Below are 22,662 nucleotides of genomic sequence, written 5' to 3' on the forward strand. Positions count from 1 at the left end.
TCCCCTACACCTCGGGGCTCCTCCATTTTGGATTGTTCGTGACTCTGCGCACCAGCCTATGTGACCCCGCTCAACCCGGCCTCGGCCCCAGCGAAGCTCCGACATCGAGGCACCAAGAACTGGCCAGGGGGTACCACGTGAACACTTCACCGCTCCCGGCGGAGAGCAGTATCGATGGGACCCCCAACCGTCCTCCCACACCTAGGTGCGATAGCCCTCCAGCTTTCCTGGGCCTGGCGCCTCTCCAGCTGGGTGTCTGGCTGCTCCCAACCCGGCCTCTCCGCCCCCCCGGGCGCAAGGGTCCGGACATCAAAGGGCTCCAGACCTATATCTGGGGCGACCCCGCAACAGGACAGCAGTTGTATCCTGGAGTCAAGAGCCCTGCTGATCGGATCGCGGCTGACCCTACGGAGAAAGACTCATTCTGAAACTACGCTCTGAGCCCTGCTGACTACGTAGCGGCTCCACCCGTGCTTGAAGACCTTCACAAACCTTTGGGGCCCTGCTGTCGCGGCCCGACCTTGTTGAACTTGCCAACAGAGCCCTGCTGACCTCGTCGCGGCTCGACCGAAGCGGACCTACCACCGGAGCCCTGCTGACTGCGTCGCGGCTCGACCCAAGCAGAACCACCACCCGAGCCCTGCAGACACCGTCGCGGCTCTCCACGTCCACGCTGCCCCGAGACCGTCACCTGTCGCTCCGATCCCCGGAGCCACCTTCGGCCTGACACAAGGTCTGGCGCAGAGCTTCCCCGTACCAGGCTGGTACCGAGACTGTCTCGCTACCCTGTCCCTACAAAGACATTGAGACTCTTTCTGGATCTCTCGATCCCCCTGTAAATATTTCTAATGTGCTACTGTTGATAAAGTACCTAGATGAGCAACTGATACGGAGTCCTGTGTGGTGGTGTTACTGGGCCTAGTACGATCATAGGAGAAGGACCTCTCCCAGGAGGCTTCTCAGCGGCGCTCGGCTACAATCTTGCGGTAGGAAGGTTCCCCGGAGTGGTCCCCCTGACTCCCCGGTGGTCCTCCCTCCAACATTTGGTGGCCAGCGACGGGATCCGAGCCAGACGCAATCGTACAGGCAAGTAACGCACCCGCTGCCTAACCAGACGGAGGAAAGAGAACCATGAGCAGCCAAGAAACAACCGTGGCCGCAACCTTCCAGCAAGAAAGGTTGGAAGAATACACCCACAAAGAATTGAAACAGTTCTGCAAGGACAAAGGGATCCCGACCACAGGATTGGGCACCAAGGAAGAAATGCAGAAAGCCCTGAAAGCCTGGGCAGAATCCGAGGCCACTCCACCCCAAGGCGAAGGGACCTCGGCCCGGGACGAAAACCTGCCGCCGACCATGACCCCGGCAGATGGGGGACGAAGCATCCCGGAAGCCGGCCTATCCCACGAAGAAATGCGAGAACGGGAGAGGGTCCGGACACATGAGTTAGAACTCGCACAACTCCGGCTGGACGGTGAACTCCTGCTGGCAGAGAAAAAGTTGGCCTTGGAGCAACTATGGTTGCAGCAGGAAATTGAAGAGAAGAAACGGCATTGAGAACTGGAAGAGAAACGGCTAACCCTCGAGCACGAGAGGGGCCTCAAAGAACTCGAACTGAAATCCAAAAAGGGGGAGACCGACACCCCCGGATCCGGGAACGCTCCGCCACTAACCGAGCCAAAGGTCCATATCCCCAAGGATGTCGTCAAGGAGTACTATAAAAACAACGACTTCCAGCAATGGTTCAGAGCATACGAGGTAGCCATGACCTCCCATCGGGTACCCCGGAAGGATTGGGGTGCCGGCCTATGGGGGAGGTTCCTCAGCGAGGGCCGAGATACCCTGCTGCAACTCCCAGATGCGGTGATGACCTCGTACGACCACATGAAATAGGCCCTACTCACCCGCTACGGACTATCAGCCGAGATGTACCGACAGCGCTTCTAGGACTGCAAGAAGCTCCCCGGTACAACATGGGTCGAATACGTGGACTTCTTCAGCAGAGCCCTGGAAGGATGGATAAAAGGGAGCAAGGTCACCTCATACAACAAACTGTTCGACCTCATTGTCTGGGAGCACCTCGCCAACAACTGCTTTGTCTTGAGCCAAAGGTCCATATCCCCAAGGATGTCGTCAATGAGTACTATAAAAACGACGACTTCCAGCAATGGTTCAGAGCATACGAGGTAGCCATGACCTCCCATCGGGTACCCCGGAAGGATTGGGGTGCCGGCCTATGGGGGAGGTTCCTCAGCGAGGGCCGAGATACCCTGCTGCAACTCCCAGATGCGGTGATGACCTCGTACGACCACATGAAATAGGCCCTACTCACCCGCTACGGACTATCAGCCGAGATGTACCGACAGCGCTTCCAGGACTGCAAGAAGCTCCCCGGTACAACATGGGTCGAATACGTGGACTTCTTCAGCAGAGCCCTGGAAGGATGGATAAAAGGGAGCAAGGTCACCTCATACAACGAACTGTTCGACCTCATTGTCTGGGAGCACCTCGCCAACAACTGCTTTGTCGAACTAAGGCAACACCTCCTTGACAGCTAACTGACCGAGCCCCGGAAGCTCGCCGCCGAAGCCGACCGATGGGTCAACACCCGGGTCCCCCGGAACCCCATGGGGGACTACCAAAGGAGCACCACGGCACCACCTCGCCAGCGGGGCGGAGGAGGAGGGTCCAACCGCAGTCGAGGATTCACGGCCGGGCCGCCCCGAAGCCCGCCGCGAGGCCAAGCCGCCAACCACACGTCCCCGACCCTGGTCCGAAGGGGGACCCCCATCGCCAGGCCTGGACCCCGACCAACAGTGACCTGCTTCGGCTGCCAACAGACAGGCCATTATGCGATCGACCCGGCCTGCCCCGTGAACCGACGAAACGGGACCGCTGGGCCCCCTCCCCGACAAATAGCCACCGCAGCCCTGGGGGAAGGAGAAGAAGAGGAGGAAAACCCCGACATCGGGTCCCCCGAGTGGGAGTCAGCTGCCATGTCTCTCGTATGCCTGGGCACCCTAGAAATGGTGCCCCGAGCCCCCATCCCAAGCAACACCCAAAAGTACCAGCAGTAGGTCACCATCAATGGGCAACGGGCCGAAGCCCTCTGTGACACTGGAGCCAGTGTGACCGCTGTCCGCTGCCACCTGGTGACCCCCGAACAGATCCTGCCGCATGTCCTATGCCCTGTCCGGACCGCGGACAACACCAAAAGCATGTGCCGGATGGCCCGGATCCCCTTCGAGTGGGGAGGAGTGTCAGGCACGCAGAAAGTAACTGTCCGCGATGACGCTCCAGTGGACTGCCTCCTGGGGAACGACCTGGAGAGCTCTCCCTGGGCCCAGTTGGAGTGCCGAGAGCATCTGGGGATGCTAGGGCTGCCCGAATGGGCCTGCGCCACCACCCGGTCCATGACCGCCCCACCAGCCACCGGCCCGGCTCCCGTCGAGCCTGCGGGTCCCGAACCACCACCCTCCTCCGTCCCGGGGGAGCCTAATGATGAGGCCGGGCCATCCGAACTTTCCCCCGACGAGTCCGCCTCCCTCAGCAAGATCCCCGAGCTGGCACAGTGGCGCCACGACGGGGGCCCCACCCGCGAACAGTTCCAACAAGAACAGAAGACCTGCCCGTCCCTCGAAGGGGCCCGACAGCAAGCGGCCGTCCAGGCCACGGGGGACCCCACGGGAACCCACAGGATCTATTGGGACAATTAATTGCTATACAGCGAACAGAAAGTCGCAGAACTGGGAGCCGGCCGTGTGTTGGTGCTTCCCCTCCGATTCCGAGAGTTCCTCCTGAACCTGGCGCATGACGTGCCCCTCGCCGGACACCACGGGAGAGACAAAACCTACAGCCGCTTGGTGACCCATTTCTACTGGCCCCGAATGCGGAGAGACGTGGACCACCACTGCCGGTCCTGCCAGACCTGCCAAGCCAGTGGGAAGACTGGGGGTCGAGTCAAGGCCCCCCTCCAACCGTTTCCAGCCGTCCACACCCCGTTCGAACGGGTAGGGATCGACATCGTGGGGCCCCTTGACCCCCGAACCGCCCTGGGCCACCGCTTCATCCTGGTACTGGTCGACCACGCCACCCGATACCCAGAGGCCATCCCCCTCCGAACTGTGACAGCCCCAGTGGTGGGCCGAGCCCTGATGGGCATCTTCTCCAGGGTGGGATTCCCCCGAGAAGTGGTGAGCGACAGGGGTACGAACTTCATCTCGAAATACATGAGATCCCTCTGGCAACAATGTGGGGTCACCTACAAGTTCACCACCCCTTACCACCCCCAGGGGAACGGACTGGTCGAGCGGTTCAACAGAACCCTGAAGGGAATGATCAAGGGCCTGGAAGAGCCCCGGAGGAGGAGATGGGATGTCCTGCTGCCATGCCTTCTGTTCGCCTATTGAGAGGTTCCGCAGAAATCCCTGGGCTTCAGCCCCTTCGAACTGTTGTATGGGCATCCCGTCCGAGGGCCCCTCAGCGTGGTCAAGGAGGGCTGGGAGGCGAACATCCAAGATGCCCCCCCCCCCGACGTCTACAAGTACCTCTTGACCCTGCGGAACCAGACTCGGAAGTTCCGGCCCCTGGCAGAAGCCAACCTCGAAGCCAGCCAAGAAGACATGAAGCGCTGGTATGACGAAAATGCCTCGACCATCGAGTTCGAGCCGGGACAGCAAGTCTGGGTCATGTCGCCCGTGGACCCCTGCGCCCTTCAGGACAAATGAACCGGGCCCTTCAAGGTGGTTGAGAAGAAGAGCCCCGTCACCTACTTGGTCGACATGGAGTCCCCAAGGAACCCCCTCCGGGTCCTACTCGCCAAACGGCTCAAGCCCCACTTTGCCCGAACCGAACTAAGCCTGCTGCTGGCTACCGACGATGGGGGCGAAAGCGACTCCGATCCCCTACCTGACCCCCTGGGGTCCTCGGACCAAGATGGCTCCGTGGATGGCGTCAAACTCTCCACCACCCTGACCCCAGAACAGTGCCATGACTGCCGGCAGCTGCTGCAACCCTTCGCTGCCCTCTTCTCTCTTGCGCCCGGGGTGACCCCCTGGTGCGTCCACGACGTGGATACCGGGGACAGCCCCCCTGTGCGACACCGCGCCTACAGAGTGCCCGACCGAGTCCGAGCCTGCATCCAAACGGAGGTCTCCAAGATCCTCGCCCTCGGGATCATCTAGCCGTCAGACAGCCCGTGGGCCAGCCCTGTGGTCTTGGTGCCAAAGGCTGCCGCCCCCGCACCCCCCCGGAACTCAGATTTTGTATGGACTACAGGGGCCTGAACGCAGTCACCAAGACCGATGCCCATCCCCTGCCACGGGCAGACGAGCTGATCGACCGCTTAGGGGCCGCCCGCTACCTAAGCACTTTTGACCTCACCGTCGGGTACTGGCAGATCAGGCTCACCCCCGGCGCCCAGGAGCGATCCGCCTTCTCCACCCCCGATGGGCACTACCACTTCCGGGTAATGCCCTTCGGTATGAAGAACGCCCCGGCGACCTTCCAGAGACTGGTGAACAAGGTCCTGGCCGGGCCAGAAGCCTTCAGCGTGGCCTACTTAGACGACATTGCAGTCTTCAGAAACCACTGGGCCGCGCACCTGGGACATCTCAAAGAAGTCCTGGCCGCCCTCCAAAGGGCTGGGCTCACGATTAAGGCCAGCAAGTGCCAGATCGGTCAAGGATCAGTGACCTATCTGGGCCATCAGGTGGGGAGTGGCCAGGTGGCGCCCCTCCAGTTGAAGGTCGATGCCATCCAGGCGTGGGAGCCCCCCGCCACCCAAACAGCTGTCTGGGCCTTCTTAGGCCTCACAGGCTACTACCGGCGATTTATCAAAGACTATGGCAGTATTGTGGGCCCCCTCACAGAGCTCACCTCCAAGAAGCAGCCCAAGACGGTGCACTGGACACCCCGCTGTCAGACCGCTTTTGAGACCCTCAAGGCTGCAATGTGCGCTGCCCCTGTACTACAGGCCCCTGACTACAGTAAGGAGTTCGTAGTTCAGACCGATGCCTCGGAGTACGGGGTTGAAGCGGTCCTCTCCCAGATGGACACCGAGGGCCTCGACAGACCTGTGGCCTTCATCAGCCGCCGACTGCTGCCCCGAGAACAGAGGTGGAGCACCATCGAGCGGGAGGCCTTCGCCGTGGTATGGGCTCTCAAAAAGCTCCGGCCCTACCTTTTCGGCACCCACTTCCGAGTCCAGACTGACCACCAACCCCTGCGGTGGCTAATGCAGATGCGAGGCGAGAACCCCAAGTTGTTGCGATGGTCCATCTCTCTGCAAGGGATGGACTTCACCGTGGAACACCGGCCCGGCAACGACCACGCCAATGCCGACGGCCTATCCCGATTCTTCCGCCTCGGCGAGGAGAACCCCCAAGGAGATGGGTGACTCTCCCTGCCTTCAGCTGGGGGGGGGACGCTTGTTGGAGCCGGCCTCGTGGTGTGGTCCTGTTCCCCCTCACCAAGCCGCACGAGGTCCCCTACACCTCGGGGCTCCTCCATTTTGGATTGTACGTGACTCTGCGCACCAGCCTACGTGACCCCGCTCAACCCGGCCTCAGCCCCAGCGAAGCTCCGACATCGAGGCACCAAGAACTGGCCAGGGAGTACCACGTGAACACTTCACCGCTCCCGGCAGAGAGCAGTATCGATGGGACCCCCAACCGTCCTCCCACACCTAGGTGCGATCGCCCTCCAGCTTTCCTGGGCCTGGCGCCTCTCCTGCTCGGCGTCTTGCCGCTCCCAACCCGGTCTCTCTGCCCCCCCGGGCGCAAGGGTCCGGACATCATAGGGCTCCAGACCTATATCTGGGGCGACCCCGCAACAGGACAGCAGTTGTATCCTGGAGTCAAGAGCCCTGCTGATCGGATCGCGGCTGACCCTACAGAGAAAGACTCATCCTGAAACTACGCTCTGAGCCCTGCTGACTAGGTCGCGGCTCCACCGTGCTTGAAGACCTTCACAAACCTTTAGGGCCCTGCTGACGCTGTCGCAGCCCGACCTTGTTGAACTTGCCAACAGAGCCCTGCTGACCTCGTCGCGGCTCGACCGAAGCGGACCTACCACCGGAGCCCTGCTGACTGTGTCGCGGCTCGACCCAAGTGGAACCACCACCCGAGCCCTGCAGACACCGTCGCGGCTCTCCACGTCCACGCTGCCCCGAGACCGGCACCTGCTGCTCCGATCCCCGGAGCCACCTTTGGCCTGACACAAGGTCTGGCGCAGAGCTTCCCCGTACCAGGCTGGTATCGAGACTGTCCCGCTACCCTGTCCCTACAAAGACATTGAGACGCTTTCTGGATCTCTCGATCCCCCTGTAAATATTTCTAATGTGCTACCGTTGATTAAGTACCTAGATGAGCAACTGATACGGAGTCCTGTGTGGTGGTGTTACTGGGCCTAGTACAATCATAGGAGAAGGACCTCTCCCAGGAGGCTTCTCAGCGGCGCTCGGCTACAATCTTGCGGTAGGAAGGTTCCCCGGAGTGGTCCTCCTGACTCCCCGATGGTCCTCCCTCCAACACACACACTTCGGGCAGACACACCAACTCATATTACTAGACCGACCCTATTATCACCACAAACTACCTCATAATCATAATCACAGACCCAACACTATTTACTAGAGGCCAGAAGAACTGGCCCCTACTCTACTCAGACTGCAAAGAGTTTTTTACACATAGGGGTCGATTCCGATCCTGGAGAAACCGGGTACGAACCGTCGGACGGAGCATTTTCTCCGTCCGACTCGTACCCGGTTATAAAACATTACAAATAGCAAAGTACGATTCGCACGGAAATACTATTTCTGTACGAATCGAACAAAACACCCACCGACGAAAATAAACAGACAAATGTAATCGGGAAAAGCTCCGACGTGACGTCGGGACGCAAGCAGCCTGCGTTTCACGAACCAGGAAGTACGATTCGTACCGACGTCCTCCCGCACGGAGATTATTTTCCGGCAGCCAAATACTACCAGGAAATCAGGACGACGCGCACAAGGAGCACCTGTACGCGATAGACAAACATGGACCCGAACTTACGTGTCATCCCGGCCCTCATAGCAGTCGACCTTCTCTACAGGTACCGACGCAGACGCCGCAGAAGGTCAGAACAACACCCAGGGACAAAGGGAGGGGGGGGCAGGGGCAGGACACAAAACCCCCACCCAAGTCACACAGCACACATGCCCTGGACATACCTGACCTCCAGGCCCTGGTCACTACGAGGGGGTGGGGCATGTCCAGCAAAGCCAGCGTCCGCTACAACGGAAGTGGGTGATGACGCGAACCGGCAACACAACAATACAGGTACGTACCGTACCCACGCCTTAAGAGCGAGTCGTACCACGCCCACACCTACGTCACCCCAACAATGGCGGGATGGCCCGTACCCACGTGCCAAACGCCTGGGTACGGGCCACACAAGCATTGTACAGCGTGGGTACGGGTATGTACGGACCGTACCCCCACCCGCGTATGTATGGAGTGAACCCCTACCCCAACAGTGTATGTACGGACCGTACCCTCACCCGTGTATGTATGGAGCTAACCCCCACCCCAACATTGTATGTACGGACCATACCCTCACCCGCGTATGTATGGAGCGAACCCCCACCCCAACAGTGTATGTACGGACCGTACCCTCACCCGCGTATGTATGGAGCAAACCCCCACCCCAACAGTGTCTGTACGGACCGTACCCTCACCCGCGTATGTATGGAGCGTACATGTCCAGACATAGGAGGGGTGTGCAGAGTCCTCCCAGCAGTGCCCTGACATAAGAGGGGTGGGTGCAGAGTCCTCCCAGCAGTTCCCAGACATAGGAGGGGTGGGTGCCTATCACCACCAGCAGTGCCCAGACATAGGGGGGGTGGGTGCCTATCACTCCCAGCAGTGCCCAGACATAGGAGGGGTGGGTGCCTATCACTCCCAGCAGTGCACAGACATAGGAGGGGTGGGTGCAGAGTCCTCCCAGCAGTGCCCAGACATAGGAGGGGTGGGTGCCTATCACTCCCAGCAGTGCCCAGACATAGGAGGGGTGGGTGCAGAGTCCTCCCAGCAGTGCCCAGACATAGGAGGGGTGGGTGCCTATCACCACCAGCAGTGCCCAGACATAGGAGGGGTGGGTGCCTATCACTCCCAGCAGTGCCCAGACATAGGAGGGGTGGGTGCAGAGTCCTCCCAGCAGTGCCCAGACATAGGAGGGGTGGGTGCAGAGTCCTCCCAGCAGCAGTTTTATGTTTTATGAGTTTTATTATTGCATAACAATAATTTTAACATTTTCCTCTTGTATGGCCAATTTGGGGGCTGCATGGATAATTACTATCCATATAATTCCACTGCACACCTTTCTACTGCATTCCACATGCATCTACTTCACTCCAAAACAGAGAAGTAAAAACATTTACATTTACAACGTCAAGAGCTCTAACTCTCGCACATGCGAGACCTATTGTATTGCAAATGCATGTTTAGTGGGGCTGCCTTTGTGATCTCTAGGGCAAGGGTCACAAAGGCTCTGGCAGGAGTTGCAAAGAAGCCAGGGTCATAGGTGGCCCCACTGGCTGGGTGTTGGCCTTTTCCTATGGGAGTTGCAAAGAAGCCAGGGTCACAGGTGGCCCCACTGGCTGGGTGTTGACCTTTTCCTATGGGAGTTGCAAAGAAGCCAGGGTCACAGGTGGCCCCACTGGCTGGGTGTTGGCCTTTTCCTATGGGAGTTGCAAAGAAGCCAGGGTCACAGGTGGCCCCACTGGCTGGGTGTTGACCTTTTCCTATGGGAGTTGCAAAGAAGCCAGGGTCACAGGTAGCCCCACTGGCTGGGTGTTGGCCTTTTCCTATGGGAGTTGCAAAGAAGCCAGGGTCACGGGTGGCCCCACTGGCTGGGTGTTGGTCTTTTCCTATGGGAATTGCAAAGAAGCCAGGGTCATAGGTGGCCCCACTGGCTGGGTGTTGGCCTTTTCCAATGGGATTGATGGTGGGAGAAAGCCCAGCTGGGGTGGGGGCTGTTTCTAGAGTAGATAACATTTCACCCCTCAGGCCTTTTTTGCTTCCACCATTGTTGTGATTTGTTTTTAAGTCGCACAGTGCTCAGCGTTGTTGTCACGTGTTATTCACCCCGGGGATGGGTGCCCTGAAGATGACGCAAAGTAAATAAAGGCTGCTGGAGTCGATCCACGTCCTCGTGGCACAAACGTTGAAAAGATATTGGAGTAAGGACAAGGCGTGGGAAGGCTCGTGTTTGTTCTGTCTGTCCCATGATGGCCCCGCCCTCTGAGAGTCAGAGCTGTAAGGGGGGGTGTTCCCTCCTTAAGGTATGACGCACTCCTTCTGTAAACTGAAGTAAGTGCACAGTGAACACAGGAGAAGCTCTCCCAGGGCAGCATCGACCGAACCAGCACCCACACAAGGCGTCTGTGACTGTCCAGAGGTAAGCAGCCTAGATATCACAGGTCAAAGGTCATTTCTCAATTCTGTGTTCATTCTGTGCCAAGCAGGAAGTTGAATCTCTCGTGTATTTTATGCGCAGCCGTGTTAATGAGGCTTGAACCCAGCTGACTAGCAACATAGCATGGAAACTGTACAGTTGTGTAAATTAATCAGGGCCTGTGTCATGATCTTACATTCACATATTCACAAATGCACTGCGCTCCACTCATCTCTTTAGGTTGGGTTTAGATTTACAGAGAGTAGATGGTTTCCCACAGCACCTCAGAGACAGTCCTGTGTTTCTTTTTAATGTCATTAAGCATGGGTTGTGCAGCAGGGTGCTTTATTAATGAACCCAGACCTTTTCCTTCCATTTGCCAGTCTCATTGAGGCATTGAGTGGCAGCTTCATTGGAGAAAAGTCACCTTGGGGGTGATGGCCAGAAGGGAGTTTCCATAGTCTCCCCACATTGATTTGGGGAGAGGATGTGGCCTAACGGCAAGAGCGGTCAAGCTCAAATCTGAGGAACCAGGTTCAGGTCTCAGCAACGACGCTCAAGATCCTGTGATTCTTGACAAATCACTTAAACTCCCTGGGCCTGAAAAAATAAATGTGTCCTTGTGTAATTCAACTGGTGCTCTTGTAAAGCGCTCTGATACCTTCGGGTCGAGTTTGCGCTATATAAAACTCCTGAAAACAAATAAACTAAAAATATAGTCAATCTGGGAGAGGACAGGACCAGGGAGTTTGTCACACTTTGAAGTCATAAATGAAGTGTTTGGTTTCTTCAGGATTTTAATTTGGTTTCAGGTGCTGTTAGCTGTTGTGTTGCTGTGTTAGTGCAGATGTGGGCGATTGTCCAACAGAACGTGCAAACACCCAAAGCAGTATTGGTCAAATGTCCACCTGAAGCTCCACCCAGAAGGACAGATGTTCACACAATGCAGCAAGGCAAGTTGCAGAGCTGATTAAAATTCAGAGGGCAGAAAAGTGACAAATCTCTCAAGATATGGTGCATTCCCGCTCTCTGCCTGCACTGGCACACAACCTGCAGCCCAGCACCAACGCAGGCACGCTTGCACCATGGAGCAACGGTGCCTGCACTGGCACACAATCTGCAGCCCAGCACCGACACAGGCACGCTTGCACCATGGAGCAACGGTGTCTGTGTTACAGGCTGCACTGGCACACAATCTGCAGCCCAGCACCGACGCAGGCACGCTTGCACCATGGAGCAACGGTGCCTGTTTTACAGGCTGCACTGGCACACAATCTGCAGCCCAGCACCGACGCAGGCACGCTTGCACCATGGAGCAACGGTGCCTGTTTTACAGGCTGCACTGGCACACAATCTGCAGCCCAGCACCAACGCAGGCTCGCTTGCACCATGGAGCAACGGTGCCTGTTTTACAGGCTGCACTGGCACACAATCTGCAGCCCAGCACCAACGCAGGCACGCTTGCACCATGGACCAACGGTGCCTGTACTGGCACACAATCTGCAGCCCAGCACCAACGCAGGCACGCTTGCACCATGGAGCAACGGTGCCTGTTTTACAGGCTGCACTGGCACACAATCTGCAGCCCAGCACCGACGCAGGCACGCTTGCACCATGGAGCAACGGTGCCTGTTTTACAGGCTGCACTGGCACACAATCTGCAGCCCAGCACCGACGCAGGCACGCTTGCACCATGGAGCAACGGTGCCTGTTTTACAGGCTGCACTGGCACACAATCTGCAGCCCAGCACCGACGCAGGCACGCTTGCACCATGGAGCAACGGTGCCTGTACTGGCACACAATCTGAAGCCCAGCACCAATGCAGGCACGCTTGCACCATGGAGCAACGGTGCCTGTACAGGCACACAATCTGCAGCCCAGCACCAATGCATGCACGCTTGCACCATGGAGCAACGGTGCCTGTACTGGCACACAATCTGAAGCCCAGCACCAATGCAGGCACGCTTGCATCATGGAGCAACGGTGTCTGTGTTACAGGCTGCGCTGGCACACAATCTGCAGCCCAGCACCAACGCAGGCACGCTTGCACAATGGAGCAACGGTGCCTGTTTTACAGGCTGCACTGGCACACAATCTGCAGCCCAGCACCAACGCATGCACGCTTGCACCATGGAGCAACGGTGCCTGTGTTACAGGCTGCACTGGCACACAATCTGCAGCCCAGCACCAACGGACGCAGGCTTGCTCCATGGAGCAACGGTGCCTGTGTTACAGGCTGCACTGGCACCCAATCTGCAGCCCAGCACCAACGCAGGCACGCTTGCACCATGGAGCAACGGTGCCTGTGTTACAGGCTGCACTGGCACACAATCTGCAGCCCAGCACCAACGGACGCAGGCTTGCTCCATGGAGCAACGGTGCCTGTGTTACAGGCTGCACTGGCACCCAATCTGCAGCCCAGCACCAACGCAGGCACGCTTGCACCATGGAGCAACGGTGCCTGCACTGGCACACAATTTGCAGCCCAGCACCAACGCAGGCACGCTTGCACCATGGAGCAACGGTGCCTGCACTGGCACACAATCTGCAGCCCAGCACCAACGCAGGCACGCGTGCACCATGGAGCAATGGTGCCTGTGTTACAGGCTGCACTGGCACACAATCTGCAGCCCAGCACCAACGCAGGCACGCTTGCTCCATGGAGCAACGGTGCCTGCACTGGCACACAATCTGCAGCCTAGCACCAACGCAGGCACGCTTGCACCATGGAGCAACGGTGCCTGCACTGGCACACAATCTGCAGCCTAGCACCAACGCAGGCACGCTTGCACCATGGAGCAACGGTGCCTGTTTTACAGGCTGCACTGGCACACAATCTGCAGCCCAACACCAACGCAGGCACGCTTGCACCATGGAGCAACGGTGCCTGCACTGGCACACAATCTGCAGCCTAGCACCAACGCAGGCACGCTTGCACCATGGAGCAACGGTGCCTGTTTTACAGGCTGCACTGGCACACAATCTGCAGCCCAACACCAACGCAGGCACGCTTGCACCATGGAGCAACGGTGCCTGTACTGAAGGCAGGATTGTTCTTTTGCAGGCAATGAGAGATGGGGATGGATGTTCACTTGGGTGCAAAGGTGATGATGAGATTCTGGGGATTCACCTGAGGTTTTGGATGTTGGCGGGGTGAGCGGCAGGGGATTGTATAATGGTAAGGAGAGGGAAGTCGAGTGAAGCCAACCCTGTGGCTTGGTAAATCTGGGGTCACAAATGTCACTTTTTTTCCATTCCTCACTTATTGCGTAAGCATTATAAATATATTTTTGGGTGTGTGAGTTTGTGTTTTGATAAAGATCTCTGTATTTACAAATAAATATATTACTCATTTCGGCTGAATTGACTATTAATCAATACACTCCCCGGGCTACTTCCTTAAAATGTGTTAGGTAAATACTACAAAAGTTGAATTAATTTAGACATTTTGATTATATTCTTCTTCTTTTCAGGCTCATGCGAGCGTCATTGCAAAAAATCAGATACTTGCAACAATGATAAGCATTTTCTTGAAATTAATTCCTTATATTTTGAAAGGGTCTCGACGGCATAAAAAGGAAACCTTATACAGAAAATGAAGCTGTAAGCGCAATTTCACACAGACTGCAATCGCAGCTCTGCAGACACATGGGAGACCCCTGGTGTACCTATGCCCTGGGTACCTCAGTATCATATACTAGGGACTTACAAGGGTACCCCAGTCTGCATTTGTGGGATGTACAAAGCACTGACCGTGTCACTTAGAGGAGAGAGCAATGCCCCTGGGGTCCTGGTTAGCAGGATCCCAGTGAACTACAGGCAAAGCACATTGACAACAGGGGAAAAATGGGGGTCTCAATGCCAGAAAGATCCTTCTACCCTACATATCTATTCTAAACAATTCATAAAAAAAGGGTCCCTACCTTTATTCAAAGGATTATAAGATGCTGAGGTAAATGGATGTGGGGAAAAAGTCTTAAATAAATTAATCTTAAAAATATTGAAAGGCTTCACTGATGATGAAGGATTGATATCCGTAGACAAAGGTGCATTTAAATGTGTTCACTCTTTTGACATAGCAAGGGAGGCAATTGATTTGAAAGAAAATCTTTTTTGCTGTTCTGTAGATTTTTAGGCGGCCTTCGATTAGGTGAATCATGAAATACTTTGGGCGGACATGAAGAAGATAGGGATTATTATGTATATTTAAAGAACTCAATCGTGAGTAGTAGAGAGTAGTAGTGAGTAGTAGTGAGAGTAGTAGAGAGTGAGTAGTAGAGAGTGAGTAGAGAGTAGTATAGAGTAGTAGAGAGTGGGTAGTAGAGAGTAGTAGCGAGAGTAGTAGAGAGTGAGTAGTAGAGAGTAGAGAGTAGTAGAGTAGTAGAGAGTGTGTAGTAGAGTAGTAGAGAGTAGTAGAGAGTGAGTAATAGAGTAGCACTGAGTGAGTAGTAGAGAGTGAGGAATAGAGTAGCAGAGAGTGAGTAGTAGAGAGTTAGTAATATAGTAGTAGAGAGTGAGTAGTAGAGAGTGAGTAGTAAAGAGTAAGTAATAGAGTAGTAGAGAGGGAGTAGTAGAGGGTATTAGAGAGTGAGTAGTAGAGAGTAGTAGAGAGAGTAGTAGATAGTGAGTAGTAGAGGGTAGTAGAGAGTGAGTAGTAGAGAGAGTAGTAGAGAGTGAGTAGCACAGACTAGAGAGTAGTAGAGAGTAGTAGAGAGTGAGTAATAGTGTAGTAGAGAGTGAGTAATAGAGTAGCAGAGAGTGAATAGTAGAGAGTGAGTAATATAGTAGCAGAGAGTGAGTAATAGAGTAGTAGAGAGTGAGTAGTAGAGAGTAGTAGAGAGAGTAGTAGTGTGTGAGTAGTAGAGAGTAGTAGAGTGAGTAGTAGAGAGGGAGTAGTAGAGAGTAGAGAGTAGTAGAGAGTGAGTAATATAGTAGTAGAGAATGAGAAATAGAGAAGCAGAGAGTGAGTAGTAGAGAGTGAGTAGTAGAGTAGTAGAGAGTAAGTAGTAGAGAGTGAGTAGTAGAAAGTGAGTAATAGAGTAGTAGAGAGTGAGTATTAGAGAGTAGTAGAGAGTGAGTAGTAGAGAGTAGAGTGTGAGTAGTAGAGAGTGTGTAGTAGAGAGTAGAGAGTGAGTAGTAGAGTTGTAGAGAGTGAGTAGTAGAGAGTAGTAGAGTGTGAGTAGTAGAAAGTAGAGAGTGAGTAGTAGAGAGTAGCGAGTGAGTAGTAGAGTAGTAGACAGTGAGTAGTAGAGAGTAGTGAGTGAGTAGTAAAGTAGTAGAGAGTGAGTAATAGAGTAGTAGGGAGTGAGTAGTAGAGAGTAGTAGAGAGTGGGTAGTAGAGTTGTAGAGAGTGAGTAATAGAGTAGTAGAGAGTGAGTAGTCAAGAGTAGAGAGTAGTAGAGAGTGAGTAGTAGAGAGTAGTAGCGAGTGAGTAGTAGAGAGTGCGTAGTAGAGAGTGAGTAATACAGTAGTAGAGAGTGAGTATTAGGGAGTAGTAGAGAGTGAGTAGTAGAAAGTAGAGAGTGAGTAGTAGAGAGTAGAGTGTGCGTAGTAGAGTAGTAGACAGTGAGTAGTAGAGAGTAGTGAGTGAGTAGTAAAGTAGTAGAGAGTGAGTAATAGAGAGTGAGGAATAGAGTAGCAGAGAGTGAGTAGTAGAGAGTGCGTAGTAGAGTAGTAGTGAGTAGTAGAGAGTAGAGAGTAGTAGAGAGTGAGTAGTAGAGAGTAGTAGAGAGTGAGTAGTAGAGAGTAGTACAGAGTGAGTATTAGAGAGTGAGTATTAGAGAGTAGTAGAGAGTGAGTAGTAGAGTCGTAGAGAGTGAGTAGTAGAGCTTGGTAGAGAGTGAGTAGTAGAGAGTGAGTAGTAGATTAGTAGAGAGTGAGTAGTAGAGAGTGAATAGTAGAGAGTAGTAGAGAGTGAGCAGTAGAGAGTAGTAGAGAGTGAGTAGTAGAGAGTGAGTAGTAGAGAGTAGTAGAGAGTGAGTAAAAGAGTAGTAGAGAGTGAGTGTAGAGAGTAGTAGAGAATGAGTAGTAGAGAGTGAGTAGTAGAGAATGAGTAGTAGAATGAGTAGCAGAGTGACTAGTAGAGAGACTAGTAGAGAGTGAGTAGTAGAGAGTAGAGAGTAGTAGAGAGTGAGTAGTAGAGTAGTAGAGAGTGAGTAGTAGAGTTGTAGAGAGTGAGTAGTAGAGAGTGAGTAGTAGAGAGTAGAGAGTAGTAGAGAGTGAGTAGTAGAAAGTGAGTAGTAGAGAGTGAGTAGTAGAGAGTGAGTAGCAAGCTTACATGAAAGATCTTCAGAAGGGGGAGTTACTGCAATATTTTGGTATTTATGTTGATGCTCCATAGCCACGCAGAGTCCACATTGGCCTGCCATCCTTACACTTTCATACATACATTTGCCTGATTTTGAAACCATTTTGTGTTTCGTCTGCATCAGTGCGAATGGTAATGTTGGCCAAAGCATGGAAATAACACAATCTCTTGCTGAAGCGCTGCACAGGTCAGGCCAACAGCACGAATGAAAACAGAACAAGGCACGCGCATCAATCACTAGAACGCAAAACAAGCAGTGGGAACTCAAAAGCACTCTAAACTATCAGTCTCCAATAATGAACACAGACTTCGTAACAAGCAACACCCCGCAAACATGCCACATCAGGTTTGAGGTGCACTGGGAGTGGATGTAAGGCTTGCTAGCAGAACAAAAACAAGCCTTATTTATGGAATAGGGTGCATTATTAGAGCTGCTTGTGCCTAGGGGACACACACTCTTTTAATTACAAAATACAAACAGGGGAGACATGTCGTCGGGTCTGGTTCTCTGTTCAAAGCGCATCATATCTAATAATAAATGCACTTAGGCGCCTCACCAGCATTTTAAATAATACATTAGTCTAATTTCCAAAGCCAGGTTTTCAATGTGGAGTATTTCGCCATCCCAATTTTGCAGTAAATTTGGACTATATGTATTGTGTATAATTACCTGCAGATCTTTTATACAACCCCCCTCCAAAAAAAACACTTATTCACCAATTTAATGTTTTAACAAACACATATCTGGAGCTTTGCTTCTGCCCATTTGGTTGGATGGAAAAGTGAAAGTATGAATAGATGGAACAGTGAAAGGATGAAGGATTGACTTATGAACTAAATGAAAATAGATGGATGGATAGAAAGGGGAAACGATGAATTGGTGAAAGGATGGATGGGTGAATGGATGGATGGGTGAAAGGATGGATGGATGAAAGGATGGATGGAAGGGTTAAAAGATGGATGGGTGAAAGGATGGATGGGTGAATGGATGGATGGATGGATAAAAGGATGGATGGAAAGGTGAAAGAAATGGATGGGTGAAAGGATGAATGGGTGAAAGGATGAATGGGTGAAAGGATGAATGGGTGAAAGGATGGATGGAGAAAAGATGGATGGAAGGGTGAAAGGATGGCAGGGTGAAAGGATGGATGGGTGAAAAGATGGATGGATGAAAGGATGGATGGAAAGGTGAAAGGAACAATAGGTGAAAGGATGGATGGGTGAAAGGATGGATTGAAAGGTGAAAGAAATGGATTGGTGAAAGGATGGATGGATGGATGAAAGGATGGATGGAAGGGTGAAAGGATGGAAGGATGAAAGGATGGATGGGTGAAAGGATAGATGGATGAAAGGATGGATGGAAAGGTGAAAGAATGGATGCGTGAAAGGATGAATGGGTGAAAGGATGGATGGAAAGGCGAAATAAATGGATTGGTGAAAGGAAGGATGGGTGAGTGGATGGATGGAGAAAGGATGGATTGAAAGGGTGAAAGGATGGAAGGATGAAAGGATGGATGAAACGTTGGATGGAAAGGTGAAAGAAATTGATTGGTGAGAGGATGGATGGGTGAAAGGATGGATGATGAAAGGATGGATGGAAAGGTGAAAGAATGGATGGGTGAAAAGATGAATGGGTGAATAAATGGATGGATGGAGAAAGGATGGATGGATTGGTGAAAGGATGGAAGGGTGAAAGGATGGATGCATGAAAGGATGGATGGAAGGGTGAAAGGATGGATGGAGAAAGGATGGATGGAAGGGTAAAAGGATGGATGGGTGAAAGGATGGATGGATGAAAGGATGGATGGGTGAAAGGATGGGTGGATGAAAGGATGGATGGAAAGGTGGAAGAATGGATGGGTGAAAGGATGAAAGGAAGGGAGGGAGGGTGAAAGTGTAAAGGGGACTACTCTAGGAATGCTGCACTTTCTTGGTTTGATCATTCGGTGTCACCAGACCTTAGGTAAAAGTTAAGTGCATTTTAATTTTCTGGCTGCTCCCTTGCTTCCGAACACCGATCTCTGCGAGCAGACACTGAATCTTTAAAAACCAGGGGGTAAAGTTCAGAGATTTTGAAAAATTCAAATAATTTCTGACCTTCAAACTCTGAAATTTGATTTGCGCCAAAAATGATTATTTTCCTATTTACTTTACCAATTAATTAATTGAGGGTTTAAGTCAAATATTTACGTTGTTTCAAAGTCATTTATTGGAGGGTTTTTATCTCAAACATCACGTTGATGCCACAGAAAGCTGACATGTGACAACTATTAGCTAAGATACTTCTTCCTGTTCAGTGTGTTTCTTTAAGACAAGGTCATCCTTGTGTTTTGTGTTTGTAACCACTTAGCAGTCTTTGCCTGGCATCCTAAAAAGATATATGTGCGGGGTGCCAAAGTCTCTCTTCGGAGCTCGCCAATAGCATTGCCTAGTGCTGGTGTTGGCCAAGACCAAGACGGCCACGTCTTGGCTCCACTTTCTTCCTTTCTCTATGTCAGTCTTGTGGGTTCTTTTTTTACACTTGCTTTGTTTCTTACTTAATATTTTCCTCTCTTTCTCTTTCTCCTTTTCTGTATTTCTGCTGCTTAATATGGGCCCATGTATGAAGATGAATGGTATGTCCCAATGTGCCATCATTAGTGCCAGCACCCACCAGTGGGAACCACCGGCAGAAATCCAACACTGTTTATGTCATGCCATAAAGGTAAACACGCAATAAGATAATCCCAAGACATGCCATAAAAAGAAGGACATGGGATACTTTGGGGTCATGTACAAAAGAATTTATACAATGGAGGGCAAATAAATTAGACCTGAGCGCAATGAGATGAAAAAACACATGCACATAAGAGCAAAGAGTCACTAAAGTCAAAGAAGGACCCATACAAGGCGTGTCTTTTATACATACATGGTTTAAAAAGAACAGGATAGAACCAAGTGCTGCAAAACAACAATGGCAGTGCAGTGGGCAAGTGCATCGAATGTGCTGGTGTGAGAATAAAAATATAAAGAAAGCATCTTTGGAGGCACAAAAAAATGCGCGCGCGAAGATGGCGTCGGGCTGTCCACATGCGCGTGCATTTTTTTGTCCCTACGCGTGCATGTTTAGCTTGGTGAATGGCGAGAGCAGCCATTTCTGTCCATCTGTACGCGCGTGCATTCAGCTTTGGCTGAATTGATCGCAAAAGGCCCTCGCATGCGCTGCTTTCGCCAGGTGCGACCTAAAAAGGTAGCTAACATAAACAAGCATTTGCAACGCAATTGGTATTCACCTCGGGGCCTTATAAGTATTTTGCCATGCAGCATGTCCTCTCCAGCTGGGCGCCAGTACTGGTTCCACCAGGATGAGAGGAAGGGAAATGGCAGTATAAAATGGCCATGTTGTTATCTTTAAAGAGCCAAATTAAGTACAAAACAAGTTTTTGGGGGTTCCCCAGCTAGGAGGTCGACCGCTCCAGCCGTTAGGCCACATATTCAATTTACTCGCGCTGTTAATATCTCATTCACTCTGAGATTTTTTTTTCAGCTCACAAATGAAATTCTCTCGCCAGCTACTGTTTGTGTAGCACAGCTGTATAGTCAAATTTCTGAATGTAAGAAATGAAAAGAAAAAAAGAAAATAGTTTAACTTGTGTGTTCCAGGACAGACAGTGTTAAAATGTAGAAATAACTGCACTTGGTATGGTAAGCTACCTCCCATCACAAAACCGTTTGCTCTAACTGATAGCGCCTTAAAGCCTTTTCAGTGACATAAATGAATCCTTCAGAGATGGGTTTTGCATATCTGCTTAAAACCTCTAGAGCTGTCAGGGTGTAGGGGCATTCCAAAAGCAACATAAAAGAAACGTATGCACTCTGTAGCCAGGTTCCTTTATCAAAAGAGCTATTACTTTTGTAAGCTCTGTTTAAACTATGACTATTAGCATTATTATAAGTTATTAAAATGAATGACATTGCCGCAGTGGGCTTGCTTTTATTATTATTATAAGTTATTAGAATGAATGACATTGCCGCGGTGGGCTTGCTTTTATTATTATTATAAGTTAGGTGGGCTTGCTTTTATTATTATTATAAGTTATTAGAATGAATGACATTGCTGCGGTGGGCTTGCTTTTATTATTATTATAAGTTATTAGAATAAATGACATTGCCGCGGTGGGCTTGCTTTTATTATTATTATAAGTTATTAGAATGAATGACATTGCCGCGGTGGGCTTGCTTTTATTATTATTATAAGTTAGGTGGGCTTGCTTTTATTATTATTATAAGTTATTAGAATGAATGACATTGCTGCGGTGGGCTTGCTTTTATTATTATTATAAGTTATTAGAATAAATGACATTGCCGCGGTGGGCTTGCTTTTATTATTATTATAAGTTATTAGAATGAATGACATTGCCGCGGTGGGCTTGCTTTGATACTGGACTCTGATTTGCAACTCAGACTTGAAGCGTGTTCTCGTTACCTGTGGTCAGTGTTGTGAATAACAAGGGGTCGGACAGAATGTCACGTGATCTTGCTTACAGGTTTGTTTTGACTCTGCGTGGGCTGCGTCTCTCGAGGGAGGAGATGTTTGGGGTACAGTGTATGTTTGTTTTAACTTGCCGTGTTCATTCCCTGCCAGCTTACAGACTTTTGAATCACAGCCCATATACTGCATGTCTCTTGCAGCCCCAGGTGCACCTGCTTACATGGAAGTGGCAGGGCTCAAGTACGGTTCACAGGGTGTGTTAGCATTTGTTGTAGAACACATGCTTGTGCCTTAACACAAAGCGAATCGAAGTACCACATTCACGTTTCATATACAGTTCATGAACAATTATCCCAATGTAGAGGATGCCTGGCTCTGATTGGCTGGAGCATTTGGTTAATGATCGCTCTCTGGCTTACCAGCGGATGTCTGATAATGATTTTCTTTTCTTTTTGTGTGCATGGCAGATGCCTTGCGTGGTACCCTTTCAATGAACTGCATGTGCTGGAATCAGCTAATGCCAGGCATTGCTCTGCAGCACCACCCATAGAATGGACGCATTACCGAGAGATGTAAATAAATTATGTCACAGCCTGAAACCAACAGGGACTCAAAACACGCACGAGATCTGGTGTTTCCGCCAGACAAATACTTAGGCATAGAGAGAAGAGCTGTTGGAGCAAAGCGTGGGTCTTGTCCATGGGAGTTAACTTGTCAGAAACGGTGGGAGATGCACCAACCATAAGCCTTTTGGAGGCTACCATTTTTTTATGAAACAGACAAAACCCAACCAGCACCGATGGGAGGAGTCAAACCCCACAAAGTACATACAACAGATCATCCTGCAGCGCAAGAGCTGTATGCTCGACCTGAACATGTATTTATTCATTTTAAAAGTTTTCTATTGCGCGAACATGGCCACCGGGGGTACCAGAACCCTTTCCAGTATATAAATCAGGGAAGCATACAAGGGTTAAAAAAAAAGAGCAAACAAACACAGTAAAAACTATCTTAACAGTCTCATAACGCACGGAGCCCTAGTGAGCATTGGAAGCAAAATGTCCAGACAAAAGTATCTTCATCCATAAAGTTTTTACTTCCTTGAGAAAGGAACCATAGGGATACATTCTATGTTGTGAACATGGTCACAGGGGGCATTAGAGCATTTTACAGTATATCAGTTGCAAGTGGAATTAGGCTTAGGTAATAGAGGACCGACAGACCCGCAAGACAGTCTTCATATATTCCAACCAGCAAGGATGTCCTCTAGTGACTTGGAAGACCCATTACAATGGTAAAAGTTTCTTCATCAGTATCAATTGAACTTGCTTTTCAAAAAGGACAGTAGAGGGATTCAACCTAACTTCAGGGGGTAAGGCGTTCCATATCCTCAGGCGATACCCGAGAAGGCTTGATTGTAAGATTTTCTTTGGTTACATTTTTGCG

At 51.5% G+C, this 22,662-nt stretch overlaps 1 protein-coding gene across 3 annotated transcripts in view; it reads left to right on the forward strand.

Annotated features, from left to right (window-relative positions):
• Positions 1–10,318: 10,318 nt before the first annotated feature.
• The window catches only part of LOC146859524 (CD5 antigen-like), a 585,933-nt gene continuing 573,589 nt past the window's right edge, over positions 10,319–22,662 (forward strand). The window contains exon 1 of one of the 3 annotated variants that reach the window (XM_085650234.1): positions 10,319–10,440. The gene's annotated coding sequence lies outside the window, so the exon portion shown is untranslated. The remainder of the gene's footprint in view (positions 10,441–22,662) is intronic. The other 2 variants (XM_085650233.1, XM_085650232.1) reach the window with 2 other exon arrangements.

Source organism: Triturus cristatus, chromosome 3_2 (genome assembly GCF_964204655.1).
Source record: "Triturus cristatus chromosome 3_2, aTriCri1.1, whole genome shotgun sequence".
Lineage (NCBI taxonomy): Eukaryota > Metazoa > Chordata > Amphibia > Caudata > Salamandridae > Triturus > Triturus cristatus.